This window comes from Epinephelus lanceolatus, chromosome 2, assembly GCF_041903045.1.
Source record: "Epinephelus lanceolatus isolate andai-2023 chromosome 2, ASM4190304v1, whole genome shotgun sequence".
Taxonomy (NCBI): domain Eukaryota; kingdom Metazoa; phylum Chordata; class Actinopteri; order Perciformes; family Serranidae; genus Epinephelus; species Epinephelus lanceolatus.
In genome coordinates, this window is record NC_135735.1 from 3,562,762 (window position 1) to 3,581,975 (window position 19,214).

Consider the following 19,214-nt stretch of genomic DNA (forward strand, 5'->3'; position numbering starts at 1 on the left):
AGTCATACCAAAAATTAGGAAAACAACACCAACATTGGTCCACAGGGGGAGCCACAGCAATCGGTCGCATTTGAGCCATTTTGAAGCATTTTTCTGTTGTTATAGCGCCACCCAGTTGCCAATTAGAGTTCAATTTCTCCAGTCACCTTGAGGCGTCCTGTTCTACATATCTACCAAGTTTAGTAAAAATCCATATGGCGGTTAGGCCTAGGTAAGAAATGAGCTCTCTAGCGCCCCCATTTTGTTTGATGGGGTCAATAATGGAGGGGTCCCCTCAGATTATGTGTGGTCATATGCCTACAAAGTTGCGTGGTGATGGGTGAAACCCTTGAGATGTTATACACCTTTATGTGATGAGCCACGCCCTCCGCAATATTCATTGCCTTATAGAAGCTCAGTTTTAGTAAGTTTTCCAACTTTTGCCAAGAGGGAACTTTAGATATTGGTCCCTAGATTATGTTCACCCAGTTTCATGCAGATCGCTCAAACTTCCTAGGAAGAGATCCATTTGAAGTGTTTTTCAAAAAATTCAAAATGGCGGAAAATCTATATAAGCGGAAGTTATGGGTTCTTGAGGCAAATGTGTTCCTCATGAGGAGAGGCATCTCTGTGCAAAGTTTCATGTCTCTACGACATACGGGGCATGAGATATGCCCATTCAAAGTTTGACATTTCAGTCAGTTGCTATAGCGCCCCCCTTTGGCCAATTGATGTAATATTGCTTCATTGGCATCCTCCCATGACCCTCTACCACTGTGCCAAATTTCACATGGATTGACCAAGTCAGTGAGGAGAAAAACGTACGACAGACACACACACAGAGTTTTCATCATGATATAGTAAGATAAGACTGCCATATATTCTAATCCCCATTTGGAGAAAAAATATGGCAGAGTGTCATTTCCGTGTGCTCCCTAAACCCCTGAATTCACCCGACAAGGGGTCAATGCACAAACCTGCTAACTTTAAATATCTCATCAAGAGCGACTCTCACTGCAGCCTGTTCTTGTCCTGAAAATGTCAGTGTGCCAACTCCGTTGAATGGACGATGAACTACATGCAGATGTTCCTCTGCATACTGGTGAAGAGGAAATACAGCAAAAGTCCAAGTATGACATCAACCCCGCCCACATTTAAGAGTACTGTCTGCCATGGAAATGCAAAATGGATCGGTGGTCTAGGTACAGGCCTGTAGGGGATAAAAGTGGTGGAAAAGGTTTTTTTTACGCCACGACAGTTTGTGGCTTTGCTTCTTGTGGTGCACTTGGACTGGAGAGTCAGTTGCTAAGATAAACAATGTCCCCAGTCTTGTCGGTGTAACTCCCCTGCACCAAAGTGAAAGGAACCCTGAGAGAACCAGAACTGCACAGAATGTTTGCTGATGAAGCTGATGAGATGAAATAAAACCAAAGTAAAAACAAGGTGACTATAAACACAAAACAGAAAAATCATACAAGCTGCTGCAACAGGTGGGCACTCCAGTTGCACCATCTGGCCAGTCTTCAGCATTCAAAAATGGGGGATTATAATGCAGTAAAACTTTACACGTTTTTGTAAAAAACTGTCAAAATGTCCAGGTAGTTTTGATTAACAGCTTTAATTATTTCTGCAGTTTAATTAGGAAAACAGCATCATGTCATTCATACCAGTGTAACACTGTGTTCATAAATGTGGTATGTTTGGTTCTGATCATGGCACTTATGCTTTAAAGGCTTCATTATCATTTCTTGCATATTGACTGCATGATGAACATATCTGTCTTCTGAACTTACTTCTTGCACTCTACAGATACATCAGAAACAATGGAGACTGCAGTGAGCCATTATCCTCCCCTCATCAAACACTTATTTCTTCATCACAGTGCTGTCTTAAAATCTGAGGTGCATGACATTTGGACTCAGAAAACAGTGTTATCTTATTGTGTTGTGATCCAGACCAGGAAGCAGACACATCTGGCAGCACTTCTGTCCACATACATTTCATCAATTCACCGTCTTCAGGAGTTAATGTTGTTTAAACACTGTAAAGTCTGTTTCAAGTGCAGCACCATAAAGTTTATTGTTTTGGTGGTTAGCCAGCAGAGATAAATGAAATAAGTTGCATAACCTGGGGGCCCCATACCTGATCCTATTTACATAACTTTTGCATGATTTGCATAGTATTTGCATCCTGACCCTCAGCTGGCCTCGGCTGCACGGTGCAGTTGTGCAGGGGAAAGCCCACTGGCTGTTACTCATTACACAACCAGGAAGCAGCAACAGCAGCTGGCTAAGAGCCCCCAGCTACAGCGATAGTAACCATACCAGGGAGGTTTTCCACCAGGCAGCTGAAGTGAAATGAACAGCTGAATTCACAGTCACTGAATTGTGCAAAAACCTATTCTGCCTCTCTGAGCTCCAGTGCACTTCAGTCAATATTTTTATTGAATCTAAAGGTTAGAAATGAGAGAGGAAAGCCTGGACTTTGTGATGTGTCTACGAAGTGACGTCAGATGATAGGCAGTAGATGTAACAGTGATTTTGCAATTTGATGTGTTTGAATCAGGCTACAGGAGGTGTAAACTGAAACCTCATTTAAAGTGCAACAACAACAACTCAATAAAAAAATGACATTGCCACTAACAGAAGACTGCAGTGCAATTATCTGTGAACTTTTAAAGTTTAATGAACTTGTGTGAATTTGACCTGATCTAACTGACTGGATTAGATCCAAATCACCCACACTGAACACAGTTTAACTGAACTAATGTGGCTGCTTTGTTTACCAGATAATCAGCTCACATGCTTTCTAATCATTAACAAACTTAATGTATCCTTCAGTGCACAGCTGCACCAACCAGAACAGTGACTGCGACCCTGCTGTGTATGTCAGACATTGACATAACACGCAAAGCATGTCATGTGAAGAAAAATGTGGTCGTGTCTGTAACAGCTTCCAGGATATGACCAAATCGAGTCAAACGTCGGATTCCAAACGTTTGAAGCAACAGTACAGCAGCATTAACCTGCTGACCCGAGCTGCAAGCAGATAAAAACAAAGGAGACAATGCAGACACACATGGTGTAACATATGCATCAACTCATGTGCACACTCTGATAAGATAGCATTCATTTCTCCTGCGCTGTGCTTGCTCCGCCTGTGTGGGAAAACAGGAGAAAAGGAATGTGCTATCACTTCCCATCGAGCATTCTCTCACCGCCACAGACGGGCAACTTGTTAGCTAGTTCGTTCCTGCCCATACAGGCACATTAGAAGGCTTGGCCTACTAAACTTTAACTCCAGCATGTGGGAAAGGTTACTTTTAAAAGCTGCCGGAGCAAACAAGGTGTCAGTCAAAACAGGTTCAGGACCATTTTGGATGACAAATGCAGGCTGGATTTACAAGATTGTTTCTCTAAACAAAGAGACTTTTAGCACTGATAAGGCACTCCTAAAAGTCTTTAAAGCTCAGGCAGCATAGCTCAGCGTCAGTAGAAGAATTCCTTTAATACAGGTTTACTGTGTTTAGGGATTACAGGTAGGGGGTTCATCAGCAGCAGATCCTTTCATCCCATCCATTCATAGCTTCTAAACGCCAGATCGAAGAATCATTACAAAATGTAGGCGATACACCTTCTTATTTTGACCATGGAGCACTCACGCTGACATGACTTCACTGTTTATGTCATGACCCGTCCTCCGTGATGCTGTGTGTGTGTGTGTGTGTGTGTGCTTTTGTTTTTGTTTTTTCAGTCATCGGAGCGTGTGGGTGTATGGCTGGTTTGTTTTTGTTCTTGTCTCTCTACCTGTTCTCTCCCTCCCTCCCTCCAAGTATCCCGCAGCAACAATCAGTCTCCACTGGATCGTTGCCGTTTACGGTAGTACGTCTAGCTCCTAGTTTGCTGTTTTGTGCCCAGCTTAGCCTCTGCCTGCTTTTGTTTTTTTCCCGCTGGAACTAATAATTGTTTCTGTCCAGGATCTCCTGCTGCCAGCCACGCCACACCGGACCCCCTCTGCCCCATACTCCGCCGTCATCGCCTGCCAGCTGAAACCCCCCTTTGACTCAATAAACATTGTAAACTTACCTGACCTTGTCCGCCTGCTGCATTTGGGTCCAGCCCGATCGAGAGTGACAGTACGATCCAGCCACCATGGATCCAGCAGCAGAACTGGATCAAGTCCGCCAGGCAGTCAACCACCAGGGAACACTCCTCGGCCAACACAGCCAGACCCTGCGGGACATCGTGGACGGGCTCCGCGAGCTCTCTGCGAATGTGGCCAGTCTGCAGATCCAATCCGGCCCACCGGCCAGCGCCGCTCCATCTCCACCGGCACCGGTGCCCCTTCCCGCCAAGGAGCCATGGGTTCCCCCTCCTGAGTGGTATGACGGAGACTTTGGATTATGTCGTTCTTTTTTGATGCAGTGTAATCTGGTGTTCAATCAGCAGCCCCTCTCCTACTCCACGGATAAGGCGCGCATCGCTTATGCTGCCTTCACCACTGAGATGCGGAAGGTGTTCGATCATCCAGTGCGGGGTAAGGATGCCTCCAAACGTCTTCTCTCTCTCCGCCAGGGAGCTCGGAGTGTGGCGGAGTACACCATTGAGTTCCGCACCACGGCTGCCGATAGTGGGTGGAATGAGGAATCGCTCCAAGCTGTTTGCTCCAGTGGATTAAGTGAGTTAATCAAAGATGAACTTGTGTCATATCCTGAACCTGATAATCTGGAAGATTTGATTTCTCTTGCCATTCGTGTTGATAACCGGCTCCGTGAATGGAAAAGAGAGAGACAGCGCCGTGCGCCCGGCGACACACCTCCGCTGCGGGCTCCGCCCCCCACCGGTCAAGTGGCTCGGGGAAGGACGTTGGTGGCTGAACAGTCCCGAGACCAGCAGGGGCGGGAACAACCTGGCCCCAAGCCGATGCAGTTGGGCCGCTTCCGCCTTGGCACAGAGGAACGTCAGCACCGCATCGCCACCAACAGCTGCCTTTACTGCGACCAGCCCGGCCACTTCTTGGCAGCCTGCCCACAACGCTAGTTAAACTTGCAGGCTTGTCGGGAGAGGGGAGGATCCTAACGAGCCTTGCTGCCTGCCCGCTGTCCTCCCGCCCTCGGATTAATCCGTCAGTCTTTGTCTCCTCTCGGGGCAGGGTTTTTTTTTTGTGGAAAAAAAGGATAAAACCCTCCGTCCATGCATTGACTTCCAAGGACTCAATAACATCACTGCAAAAGACAAGTATCCTTTGCCACTAATGAATTCTGCTTTTGACTCTCTCCAGGAAGCCACTGTGTTTACTAAGTTGGACCTCCGTAACGCTTACCACCTGGTTCGGATCCGAGAAGGAGACGAGTGGAAGACCGCTTTTAACACTCCTCTGGGGCATTTCGAGTATTTGGTAATGCCATTTGGGCTCACAAACGCACCTGTAGTTTTCCAGAAGCTAGTAAATGACGTCCTCCGGGACATGTTGAATCGCTTTGTTTATGTGTATTTGGATGACATTCTGATCTTTTCCAAGAACCTCTCAGAGCATGTGCGACATGTCCGCCAAGTCCTCCAACGGCTCCTGGAGAACTGACTGTTTGTAAAGAAGGAAAAATGTGAGTTCCATGCCTCCTCCATTTCCTTTCTTGGACACATTGTGGCTGCAGGCCAAGTCAAGATGGACCCCGCCAAGGTAAAAGCGGTACTAGAGTTGCCCAGCCCTAACAATCATAAGCAGCTCCAAAGGTTTCTGGGTTTTGCTAACTTTTATAGAAGATTTGTTTGTAACTACAGCCGTATCGCTGCACCACTAACAGCTCTGACTTCCACTGCCAGATCGTTTCATTGGACTCCTGAGGCGGAAGCTGCTTTCCAGGATCTTAAGGACCGTTTCACCTCTGCTCCAATCCTTTGCCAGCCAGATCCTACGAAACAGTTTGTGGTGGAGGTGGACGCCTCAGACGTCGGGGTGGGGGCGGTCCTTTCCCAGCGTTCCTCTGAGGATGGTAAGCTGCATCCTTGTGCGTTTTTGTCTCACCGTCTCTCCCAGGCTGAGAGGAACTATGATGTGGGCAACCGGGAGCTGCTGGCGGTGAAGCTAGCCTTGGAGGAGTGGCGGCATTGGCTGGAGGGATCAGAGTTGCCGTTTCTAGTTTGGACCGATCATAAGAACTTGGCATACATCCAAGCAGCTAAACGTCTTAACGCTCGACAGGCAAGGTGGGCGCTTTTTTTGGGCCGTTTCAATTTCACCCTGACCTACAGGCCTGGCACCAGGAACATCAAGCCGGATGCTCTGTCGCATCTGTATGCGAAGGAGGACGAGTCCAGTGGCCCCCCCGACACCATTGTTCCTGCGGCTTGTGTAGTAGCTGCCGTCACCTGGAACATTGAAGGAGAAGTGGTTTCTGCTCAACAAAGGCAGCCTGACCCAGGTAACGGTCCCCCGGGCCGTCTTTTTGTCCCTGATCATGTTATATCTCGTGTGTAACAGTGGGCCCATGCATCCAAACTGACCTGCCACCCTGGTGTCAACCGAACTCTAGCTTTCCTCTGTAGGCGGTTCTGGTGGCGGTCTATGGAGGAAGACACAAAAGCTTTTGTCTCTGCCAGTCCTGTGTGTGCACAGAATAAGTCGCCCACACATCCCAGTGTCGGTCTCCTGCGTCCTCTGCCTGTTCCCCGTCAACCCTGGTCTCATCTGGCTCTGGATTTTGTCTCCGGTCTACCTGCTTCGGATGGTAATACTGTCATTCTCACAGTTATTGACCGTTTCAGTAAATTTGTTCATTTCCTGCCCCTGTCCAAACTGCCTTCAGCCAAAGAGACTGCAGATCTGCTGGTAAAGGAGGTCTTCCGGATCCATGGGCTGCCCTGTGATATCGTTTCCGACCGTGGACCCCAGTTCACCTCTGCCGTCTGGAAAGCCTTCTGCTCCGCCATAGGGGCTATCATCAGCCTGTCATCTGGATTCCATCCCCAGACTAATGGCCAAGCAGAGAGAGCAAACCAAATCCTGGAAACCACCCTCCGCTGCCTGGTTTCTTCCAATCCATCCACCTGGTCTTCCCAACTGCCCTGGGTTGAATATGCCCATAACACCCTGCCAACCTCAGCTACTGGTATGTCACCATTCCAGTGCCTCTATGGTTATCAACCTCCACTTTTCCCCTCACAGGAAAAAGACATTCTAGTTCCATCAGTCCAAACCCATATCTGTCGCTGCCACAAGACCTGGCACAGAGCCCGTACCGCCTTGCTGAAAGCATCTGGTCGATACCAGCGCCTTGCCAACCGTCGCCGTGTCCCAGCCCCTAATTACATCCCAGGAGACAAGGTATGGCTCTCAACTAAAGATTTGCCATTAAAGACTGATGCTAAGAAACTGTCCCCCAGGTTCATTGGTCCCTTTTCCATTGAGAAAGTCATCAATCCTGCAGTGGTCCGCCTGAAACTACCCCGTACCCTTGGGGTCCACCCATCTTTCCATGTGTCCCGGATGAAACCTGTCACCTCCTGTCCGTTGGTTCCCCCTGCTCCCCCTCCTCCGCCCCCTCGCCTGATCGCCGACCACCCCGCCTACACGGTCCATCGTCTGCTGGATTCCCATCGCCAGGGTCGTGGTGTGCAGTATTTGGTGGACTGGGAGGGTTATGGCCCGGAGGAGAGGAGTTGGGTGTCTCGGCGGCTCATCCTGGATCCTGACCTTGTCCGGGACTTCCACAGCCGGCCCGGAGGCGTCCGTCGGAGGGGGGGTACTGTCACGACCCGTCCTCCGTGATGCTGTGTGTGTGTGTGTGTGTGCTTTTGTTTTTGTTTTTTCAGTCATCTGAGTGCGTGGGTGTATGGCTGGTGTGTTTTTGTTCTTGTCTCTCTACCTGTTCTCTCCCTCCCCTCTCTTCTCTCAATCAACACACCGGCCGCCCAGCAGTAATCAACACACCGGTCTGCTATCAAGCCATCATCCTCACCTTCAAGTATCCCGCAGCAACAATCAGTCTCCACTGGATCGTTGTCGTTTACGGTAGTACGTCTAGCTCCTAGTTTGCTGTTTTGTGCCCAGCTTAGCCTCTGCCTGCTTTTGTTTTTTTCCCGTTGGAACTAATAATTGTTTCTGTCCAGGATCTCCTGCTGCCAGCCACCTCTGCCCCGTACTCCGCCGTCATCGCCTGCCAGCTGAAACCCCCCTTTGACTCAATAAACATTGTAAACTTACCTGACCTTGTCCGCCTGCTGCATTTGGGTCCAGCCTGATCGAGACGTGACAGTTTAGAAATCCAACTTTTTATTTGTAAAGAATTTAGTGGTGGCGGTTAGTTAATAGAACACTTAATGGTCTCTAAATGTTGTAGGAAAGGCTGTATGTTCCTAAAACAAATGAGCAAATGCAACTGTCTATTCCCCCTACCTTTTAATCCTGCAAACACATGACACCATGCAACATAGCTCTCATTTCCTTGCTAAAAATACAGTCACATATTGATCACAAACACGGTATTGTCTGTGAGCATCCCAGTCGCCAGAAGAAGCTGTTGGCATTTTACATTTCTGCGAACCAGGGATATGTTAGATTTGCACATTTCATATGTATTATATCAATGCTTCTAAAGTGATGTAATGTATGAGCTGACTGTCATCAGGACATGGGGCGGATGGTGAATGGCATGTCACCTACAGTAGGTGATGCCTGCCAAGCTGCAGACCACTGTTCAAGACCTACAAACAAACAAACAAACAGTTGTGTTTTAGTGAGTCGTGTTTCCTTTTGCTTTTTATGCTCCAAACATGGGTGTTTTGTAGCGGTGCATTTCCATCAGCCTTTTAGGCTCCAACAAGGGTATTTTGCAGTGACCAGACAGCAGGGATAATACTTTGAAAAGCGATTGTTACTCACAAAGACATTGCTGTTCTTCCAGCTAGGGTCATGGCACAAAAACGATTGTTTTTCACCGCAACGTCCTTCCTTCCTGCCGGGGTAGTGCCACCAAAAGTGGTCATCTTTTAACCAAGACATCACTGCTTTTCCTCCTGGGATGGTGCCTGCAGAACCTTGTATTTTAAGCCAAAACATGAGTTTTTACTAATCATAACCAAGTGGTTTTGTGCCTTATTCTAACCACACATAAATCACAGCAGTGTTGAAACAGGTTTCAGTGTATAATGGGCAAATATAACAAATCCATCATTTGCATAAATGTACAATGCAAATGTTTTTTCTGGCGATTGGTTTGCCGTAAGGCTGCTGGTCAAAGATGTGGAGAATGTTTATGTATCTTTGCATAGTAGTCAAGTGTTTGTGTTTACCTTGTTAAGCTTGGCAGATTTGTTGTCTTAGTCCTTCTCTGTATGTCTATCGTATGTACAAAATCGAAGTCAGATTTCTTGCATGTGCACACATACTTGGTCAATAAAGCTGATTCTGATTCTCTAAGTAAAATCAGGACAAGAAGAGAGCTGGATACAGGTAGGCCTTCACTGGGATTACTGTAAATGAAGTACTACCAGAGGCTACAGCAGCTACCGCTTTAGTGCAATTATAAGCTGTGTGTGTGTGTGTGTGTGTGTGTGTGTGTGTGTGTGTGTGTGTGTTAATGATAGGCTTGTAGAGAAGGGCTGGGTCTAGGTGTCAGAGTGAGGGGAGATTGTAGATTTATGTTTGGATATAGAATGGAGTGCCAGAGTTGCTCAGTCCTAAATCTTGAGAGAGATCCGGTCTGTGAGGCTTCTTACACACACACACACACACACACACACACACACAAACACAGGAATTTGCCTCTGCTTGATTGTTCTATCTGTTATTGGTTAGAATTCAGTGAACTTCGATTGTCAATCAAAACGAATGAGGTTCAGCAGCCAATAGTCTTGCTTTTAGCAGTTACTTTCAAACATGTAGCTCTATCCAGTCATACACTGACCTTACTAACCATGTCTCTCTGTTGTTCCTCCTCTCTGTCCACCAAAGTGGCCGATGGCCTGACGATTTTACACACCGCTGCCAACAATTTGTCTGCATTAAGCAAGTGCTGATGTCAGACTCACTGTCTGAGGAGAGACTCTATTGAGTTGCATTTTGGAAAGGTAGGATCCAGTGTTTTTGGAGCTTAGCCCATGCTCAGGTCTAAAAGTCAGAATATACAGAATTGCAATGCTAAATTCTCTAAGTACCCCTTTGACCATGATAAGTGGTCCGATAGTATGGACCAAACATAGACAGGAAAAAGCCATGACTGCACAGCACAAAGAATAACACAAAAGAATCAAGTTGAACAAATAAATCAAGTTGCATAACAGTCCTTTCTGATGCCTCTGCAGTGAACCTGACTTTAAATTGCCAGGTTCAGAGAAACAGTTATAATATCTGTGGTTGTGTGTCCCCGCTGCAGCGTTGGTTGTGTAAACCTCCAGTTGACTGCAGCAGGGTGGAGACCAGACAAACATGTCAGAGCAGATGCTTGTTTGAGACAGCAGCTTCATCTCCCGCTGTGCTGGCGACAGGAAGTGAAACAGGAAGGTCCTGTCATTTCTGTACGTCAACACAAAGTCAACATTAAACAGACTGCTGTCAGTCAGGTGAAGGTTAATCACTATACACAGATATCTGCATGTGTGCAGGAACAAATTCTGGTATTGGAAGCATTCTGGTTTCTTTTTGTAGTCCAGTATGTTTGACCAGTATGTTTGAGTGGCAGGTAAATGGCAGAACACGTTGGCTGAAATGCAACTGTGGCTACCCTCAACAACACTTTGGCTTTATATAAACTTCTATAAAAATGTATCTGCCTTTATATGCAGATATCACTTGAATAGCTGAATTGAGCAGCCACAGAAAAGGAAGTCTTGGCTTGGATATCTGCTGGCTACAACACAGATGGAAGTAAGTCACATATGCAAGTCCCAAGTTACTGTGATGAGAATCAAGCAAGTCAAGTCCCTGCAACAAGTCCAGCATGACAAGTCAAGTCATTGCTTAGATCAAGCAAGTCACGGGTTAAGTCACAATGCGGATGATTCAATGAGCAAATAAGTTAGCTAAAGAGACGCATTTACATGCTGTCCTTTGTGGTTTTGTCATGATGAATAAAGATGGATGATGTGGTGGTCGTGTTACTTACAGTATATTTGAGCGGCAGACTTTGCACACCACTGTTCTTTCCTTACTTCCTTTATCAACAACAAAATCCTTGAATCCAAATGTTATTATTTTTTCAGTAGCCCCCTCCATGATAGCTGTCACTTGAGTAAGCCTCTGCTGGTCTGTTACGTCCTAATAGGTTGCCATGTTTGCACGCATTGCACCAAAAATCACCCAATTAGGTTTGAAAAATGAAACTGAAATTTATAATATCTATAACTAGAAATACCATGTTGCAGTTGCATGCCTCCACCCTCCAGTAAAGTTGCACTTACAGTTTCCATCCATGTCAGTGAAAACATGGATGCTTCACACACACAAGATCTATACAATCAGCACAGTTTCAAGATCACAGTCACCAATTCAGTAGTCTCTCTACACTATACTCTACATATATATTCTGTAGGCAAACCCTGGAGATCTTGCCTCCGGAAGAAGAGCGGAAGAGCGCTTGTTTCCAGTTGTAGGCTGTTTATAGCCCACGTGATATTGACCAATCACGTTTGAGCCGGCTGCAGTTGTTGCCAGGTTAAACGGACCGTGCGGTTAACTAACGAGGCGGAACATAATTGCCGTCACTGCAAACTCTGAATCCCAAATCAAACCGGAATGCCAAAAAATCGGGGGTCTGCCCCCAGAGGCTGTATCACCGTCTGCCGGAAGTCAGACGCCGAATACAGCCGATGGGTTCCGAGAATGCTAATTCAGTATCTGACCAAATGTTTCCCCTTCTGCTCCTGAGATATAACGTTGAGTAATGGACAGGAAAGTGTTTTATGCAGAACATTATGACGTCACAGTGAAGCTGACCTTTGACCTTTTGGATATAAAATTTCATCTTCTCATTATTATATCTTATTAAAAATTTGTGTGAAATGTTTTCATAATTGGCGTATGCATTCTTGAGTTGTGAGATCACACTGACCTTTGATCCTCGACCACCAAATTCTGATCAGTTAATTCTTGAGTCCAAGTGGACGTTTGTGCCAAATTTGAGAAAACTCCCCTCAGGGCTTCTTGAGATATCGCATTCACAAGAATGAGATAGACACAAGGTCACAGTGACCTTGAACCATGGTGTTCTTGAGATACTGGGATGGACAACAAGCCTCAGCTATTGCTGGAGGCATAAAAATGAAAATATTGAATTAAACAAGTCGAGTCCTTTCAAGTTATTTGTCTCAAGTCTAATTCAAGTCTCAAGTCATGAATACCAGTTCAAAGTCAAGTCAAATCTTGTATCAATGTATCAAGCAAATCTAAAGTCCTGAAATTTTTAACTTAGGTCTGACTTGAGTCAAGTCATGTGAGTCCCCACCTCTGGGCCGCACTGGTACCCATAAAATATCAGATGTTTCCCCGATAGCTTGATGACCGATAGCTGATAGGTTCCAAGATTGGATGGAGGTCCACGGTATTCACTAGTTGTTCTGATATAAGCAGTTATTTTAAACTATTTTCATTTCAACCATAATTCCATATTTCCAGTTCTCCCTGTTAATCAGTTTCGACTGACACATCCTAACCACTGAAAAGTCAACAATTTGGTTGAACTCAACTTTTCTGTACCATCCCTGTCGTCATCACAATTCTCTTGGTCATTACAGTAGCCTAATTATCAACGACAACACTCACAAAAACTAAAATAGATCTGCCGCAACAAGAACCTCGGCATCATGCTCCCATGAGTTTCTTTGTCTTCCTGCAGCAGGCAGAGTGTGTTTGGACTGAGCCCAGCATTTCCACAGCAGCTCTGAAAGTCATTAAAACCTCCACAGACACACAACTGGCTTTCATTTTGTCATTATGGCCCCCATGAAGGTCCTGATTGTTGGAGGGGAGCCTCAGCCAGTGAAACAGTGCCATGGAGGGGGAGGGAGAAGAGGATGACGGAGGGACCACACATGTCTTCATGGACAGGGGATCCCCCACTAACCCGTGGACTTTACTGAGGCCTGTGGGAATCAGCTGCCTCTGTAAAGTCGTGCTGCAGAGCACACGGCGAGCTGGTTTGAGCAGCGTCTCTAAATGTGTTTTTCGTTTGAAAATGTTCGACCTAGAGTTCCTGTGTTGGAGCTCATCCAGTGAAAGTTTCAGTTGCCTTGTCTAGACATATTTAAAGTGGACTTCTTGGAATGGATTGATCTTGGATTACCTCATCGCAGGAAGGACCCGGGTTTGAATAACTGCCATACTTCTTTTTGTTTGGAGTTTGCATGGTTAGCTTATGTTCAAAAATGTCAGGCCTGTAAAATATTGTAATTGTGCTGGAGGTTTCCTGTCTTCATATTCAAGTCTGTGTATGTCTATAACTTTTATAAACTGAAATCCAGCATCCACTCTCACCTCACTCAGTGATTGGTTGGCTGTGTGGAGGTCGGAAAGGAGCCTTTGAACCTCTTTTTCAGCTCTTTCTTTTCATTCTTTACACTGCTATTTTTCATCAACAATGATGCTGGAAACACACCGGTGCCGCCATGGTGCAGCGCATTAAGTGCCACCCCTCGCACACACCAGACACATCACACTGCAGCTCGTTAACAGACGACCACACAAAGTTATTATTACTTTTACTGAGAGATCTTTACCTCCTCCACCTCTGCGTTAGCTTAAAATCAGCTTGGGATATTTCTTGACCTCAACAATAAAGTCTCTCATCATCCAGTCTTTGTCACAAATGAAAAAGCAACAGAGTTCTGTTTATGCATTCATGGTGAGGAGTCGAGCTGCTATAGGAGCAGAGAAGAAGAGCTGCCAGGGGAGCTGGTTGTACATGCAGAGAGCGAGTGGGGGAAAAATGCATGTAATTCTGGGGGCGGCGATGCAGGAACTAGGACAGTGTGTAAAGTGCCGTGGGGAGAGGCCTACAGGAGCGCCGATGCATGTCTAGCGTGTCTAATGCGTATTTGCTGCAGGTGTGTTTTGGCTTTAAATGTCTTCCAGGAAAGACAGACTGAAAATGTGTGCTCATCAAAATTGCATCTGAATGGCTATATCCATGATAGTCTGGGGACACTCTTTTCTAAAGTGTGTTTAACACACCGGAGAAAACGGCTGGCAACAAAGCAACGCCTCTTGCATTTTTGAAAAGGACACGCCCTCCTGGAAATGTGCGCTCCCCCTTTTCTTGTCCGCAAGGAAACAAACACACAGAGAGCTTGAAAATGGATGCCGAGAGATTTAACTCCGTTTTATCAAACGTGTGATCAGTCCACAAGATTGTGGAAATGAAGGACTTACAGCGACTTTGTTTAAAACTTTTAACGCAGTCGGACTATGTTTACGAGCACAAGAGTTCAGCGAGCCACCGAAGGACCGCCCTGCGGATTTACTATTGGTTCTGCAACGTAGGGAGTTTTTTTAAACTCTGAAATTGTATTCGCCCATCTAAACACAAAATCAGGGAGAAAGACATCAGTCTTTAGTTAAGCAAAGTGTCTAAAGACTGACTTCTGAGTCTAAGGCCTATAGGCCATAATTTATTAAAGTAAAAATGTGTATCAACAATAATCAATCAAGAATTTTTGTCAGTGCATCAAATTAGATCATGCAAAGTCCTTTTCACACATGCACTGCAAACCTGAAATAATCTAGACATTACCCAGACAACCTGTATCTGTAGGTGAGAATGCAAATGTCCAAATAACTTCAGATCGGACATTAAACTGACTTTACCCTGCAGCTTCCTGACACAAAGTCCATGTAATGTACAAGTGAGCCTACTGTACGTGTAAATAGAGCAGGTAACTGGAGAATTCACAGTGAGAGAGTGGGTGTGTTGATTGTGTTTCCATCATGCGGCTTGTGCAAAGCTAAAAAACCAAACAAACATCTGAGGGTGATTCATACAAAGACGACAATGAAAATGTCTAAATGGAGAGATGACAATATTTGGGAACTTCTGTCAGTAAGGGCCAAATCATCAGACAAATTCATCTGCTGGCTCCATGACCGCGGTGTAATCTGCAGCATGTCCTGCCTCCTGCACACTCTACCCAGGCGTCACCCCTCGTCTGAACCAAACGGACAGACAGACAGTCTCCTGTTGTGTGCTGCATGTGTGAAAGGGAAACTCCAGACAATTCCTGGACCTGATTCTCTGGACATTGTCAGGCATTCGTATGAGTAAACCAGACTTCTACCAATAGATGTTAGTAATCCTTTCCCATTCTGTCTGTGTGGCTGTGCTCTTTTTTCCCCCACGTGTTGTACTTGTGCTACAGCACCTCCCAGCTTACTGTGCATCAGGACCTCTGTAGTCTGGGTGGGGGGTGTTTGAAGTCTGAGTGGAGGAGATCCGTTTGGCCAACACCTCCCTCTGCTTCATAGATAACAATGTTATCAGGGGTGGAGGAGTGGGGAGGGATGGGTTTAGATGAGAGGAGGAGGGATGGGACTTCATGTTGTGCCCCACCTCTGCAAATTCATGTTTCTTCTTATGATTAGACGTATTATTATTGGCCTTTTAATATTTAGATAGCAAGATGTGTTGTCTGATGTGGTTTTGGTACAAAAATGACTTTGGAATTGTGTTGGAAAAAGTATAGAATTTTGCTCAAAATATTACCTATACCAGTGACCTGTCAATGTGATGGTGGGCCATCACGATAAGAGCATGCATGCATAATATGATGTTAATTCCACCAAAGAAAACACTTGACGATCACTAAAATTCGGTGGGGAAAAAGTGGGTATGTTGATATCAGTATCAGTTACTGGTCAAATGAGTTGTTGTCACATACTGACATATGGAATATCACCAAAAAATCCAATATTGTGCATCCCTAGAAAAGACATTAACATCCAGTCATATGTATGATTGAGAAAAGGATCCCGTCATGCGGAATTAACGAGGAAATTCCACTGAAGGCACTGAGCCTCGAGCGCTGAACGCTGAGTGGTACAAAAAGTTCAAACTGAGAGACAAAACAAAGAAGCAAAAAGAGAAAGGCCAGCAGAGAATACTTGAGATCTGCCTCCATTCACAGCTGATCATCCCACTCCAACAACACTCAGAGTGCCCTCAGGCAACTGGAAGCCACCTTTTCTTCTCCAGCAACCAGCACGCTTTCTGTTGCAACCATTTCTTAACTCACTCACAAAAGACACAAGTCTGGCTAAAATAAATGACTCCATGACATCCTCAACTGTGTAGCCACTTTTTAAAAATACTTACTTAAACACATTACTTTTAATATCTATACTTTCAAACTGTTACTACTGGCCTACTCTGAGAAGTTTGGACAAAGCCTGACCACACATGGTGATCCAAGTCACCCAGCAGCCCTTTGGGCCGAGGCCTCTTTGATGTCTAATACTGCACTGCAGCAGGCAGGAAGAGCCCTGATACCAATCTGATCCCTCCTGCACGGCAATTTAATCCCCCTTCCACTGTTTCCTGAAGCACGAGCTACCCAAGAGCTATAGACTAGGTGCTTGATTTTCAACCCCAAATTGAATTAAGGTTTGAGCCGAGGGAAGACGTGTTTCCTTACTGCCTCGAAGCTTCTGGTTTAAGTGAAAGTGGCCGTCCCCTTCTTAGTGTCATCACGTATGCTGAAGAGAGACGACTGGTGATTTACTTTGAAGAGGCATTATTTGTTTAAATTGAGTACGTTATCATCTCAATGAAGTAACAATTATCTGTTTCTGTATATGACTCTATTGGTGGTCTTCAGAAGTTTCACATGGGAGGAGACTGCATTGATGTGGTAGATCGCTGGGTTAAGATCAAAGTCCAAAAGTGTCCCTAAATCCACCCAAAACTCAACTCTGCTGAACTCCAAGCAAATATTGGTCAGACAGTCATGCCTCTGGCCAAACATGGGCACGGTTGGATGCCAATAACTTGGGGGATGGTGACGTTGTTTCCTCATCCAATAATGGTCCAGTTGCTCTTACAAAGCAGAAAATATTGAACATATTATTCTGATATTATTGCTATGAAATAAAGCAAATGCATTTTTTAAAGATATTTTTTGGGCAGTTTTGCCTTTAATTGATAGGAAAGTCAAGTGTGAAAGGGGGAGCGAAAGAGGGAGTAACATGCAGCAAAGGGCCACAGGCTGGAGTCGAACCCGGGCCACTGCAACAACAGCCTTGTACATGGGGCGCCTGCTCTACTACTAACCCACCGACGGCCCAGCAAATACATTTTTTGATACAACATTTTATTGACTTTTATTTGTTGGTTGCTAAATGGTTGTGATCAGATGGCTACACAGTGATGTCGCTCACACGAGGAATGATCACCTGACTCTGCAGATCCTGTCAAGACTGGATCATTTTAGCACCTTTAGCTCATTTAGCTCGTTTTGGTTTTACTACAACTTTGTTCTGGTTCACTCTCAACGCTCGCATTGTAGTTCTTCAGCAGCAGTTGTTTTCAGAGAAAAGGCTCTGGCAAAGCTCCTGTACACGACCTGCTCAGCAGCAGACAGACACACTCAGTACGTTTACATGCACAGTTTAATTCCACTTTTAATCGGAATGAAAGGCCATTCCGATTAAAAGTGGTCATGTAAACGGTCATTCCGATTGAAAATGAAATCCGATTAAAGGGGGTGGTTTATTCCATTCGTCATTCCGAATGAAAGAATTTTGTGTGCATGTATACACTCATTCCTCTTTAAGTTCATTCCGGTCTTTCTGCGCATGCTCGTTTCCTTGCCCTTCTGGCGCGATGACATATATAGAGCGCATAGCAACGGGCTGCATAGCAACGGGCTGAGATAGAACTCGTTGCACTCACCGGTTTCCATTCGCCACAGCACGGTCTTCTGCCTCCCTTCTTCGACCGTCTACCTCCCTTCTCCTCCTCAACAGACGAAGCATTAGCAGAACAAGGTTGTTGTCGTACTGCTGCTTCAAGAATATAATCTTGGTATCCGGAGCAAGGACTACAGTGTTTTCTTCCGGTAAACGTAAACACGTAACATCCGCCCCACCCCCTATCCAATCAGAAACCTTCCCTGCCCCAAACCTTGCGCAGACCTGAATAAAGGCGATTGAACTGATCTCCCGTGTAAACCCTCATTTGGAATGAATATTTCCCATGTAAACTACCTGGAAAGACTTTAATTCCAAATGATTTCATTCAGATTTATTTCATTCTGAATGAGAAGCCATCATGTAACCGTAGCCAGTCAGAGACAAGCTGCTCATGCTTACTATGGAGATGTATATTTAAAGCTCTGCTGCTGGAAATTTACCTTCCTGCATCCAGTGGCTCAAAGATCAACCATACAGGGTGTTAAAATGACACATGTTAAAGTGCTCATAAACTGACAATACATTTACTCATGACTGGGTGGAAAAAAAATATATCACAGCATTACTTTACATTTCTTCCCACCTTTAAACACACACACACACACACACACACACACACACAGTCTGTGCTGTGGATTGTTTCCTCTCTCCTCCACTTGTTACATCGTTAAGCCTGTTAACGCTCTCACTATTCCTCTCTCACATTATCTTTTTCCTTCCCTCCCCCTTCCCTTCCATCACTGTTTTGTCTGCTTATGCAATAAAAGCCTGACGCCCCCCCCCCCCAACACGTGAAACCACCACCACCACCACTACCCTGCCATGGGAAGGAGTCAATTTATGTGGGCGGAGGCTAAGGCTGCTGAGGAATCTCACTATGTGGACTTATTAGAAAGACATACGCTGTCTCAGACACACATGCTAACAGCATTCTCTGCAGGCTGGTGCTTGATGACAGACAGATCAGAGCGATAAAGCTCAAAGCGCACTTCCTCTGCTGCCCCTGTGCTGACACATAAAGCTGGCCTGACCACATGAATGAAGCAAACGGGGGACAGGGCCGGAAAACTCATTTACATGCTTGAGCAGCGTGCCTATGTTTGTCCACAAAGTTTCACGTATTCAAAACATAAAGGAAAGTGAACATCTGAGCCAAATGATGAGCGTATATGGGACTACTCCAGTTGTTACTTATTACACGACTTTTGCATTACTTTCACCAGAATGAGCTCAGAAGAACTATGTTGATTTTAAATGGATGAAGGTCATGTTGTTGTCATGTCACACAATAAAATGTTGGTGCACATTAACTGCAATGTCTTAGGGCTGCTGTGAAACTGCAC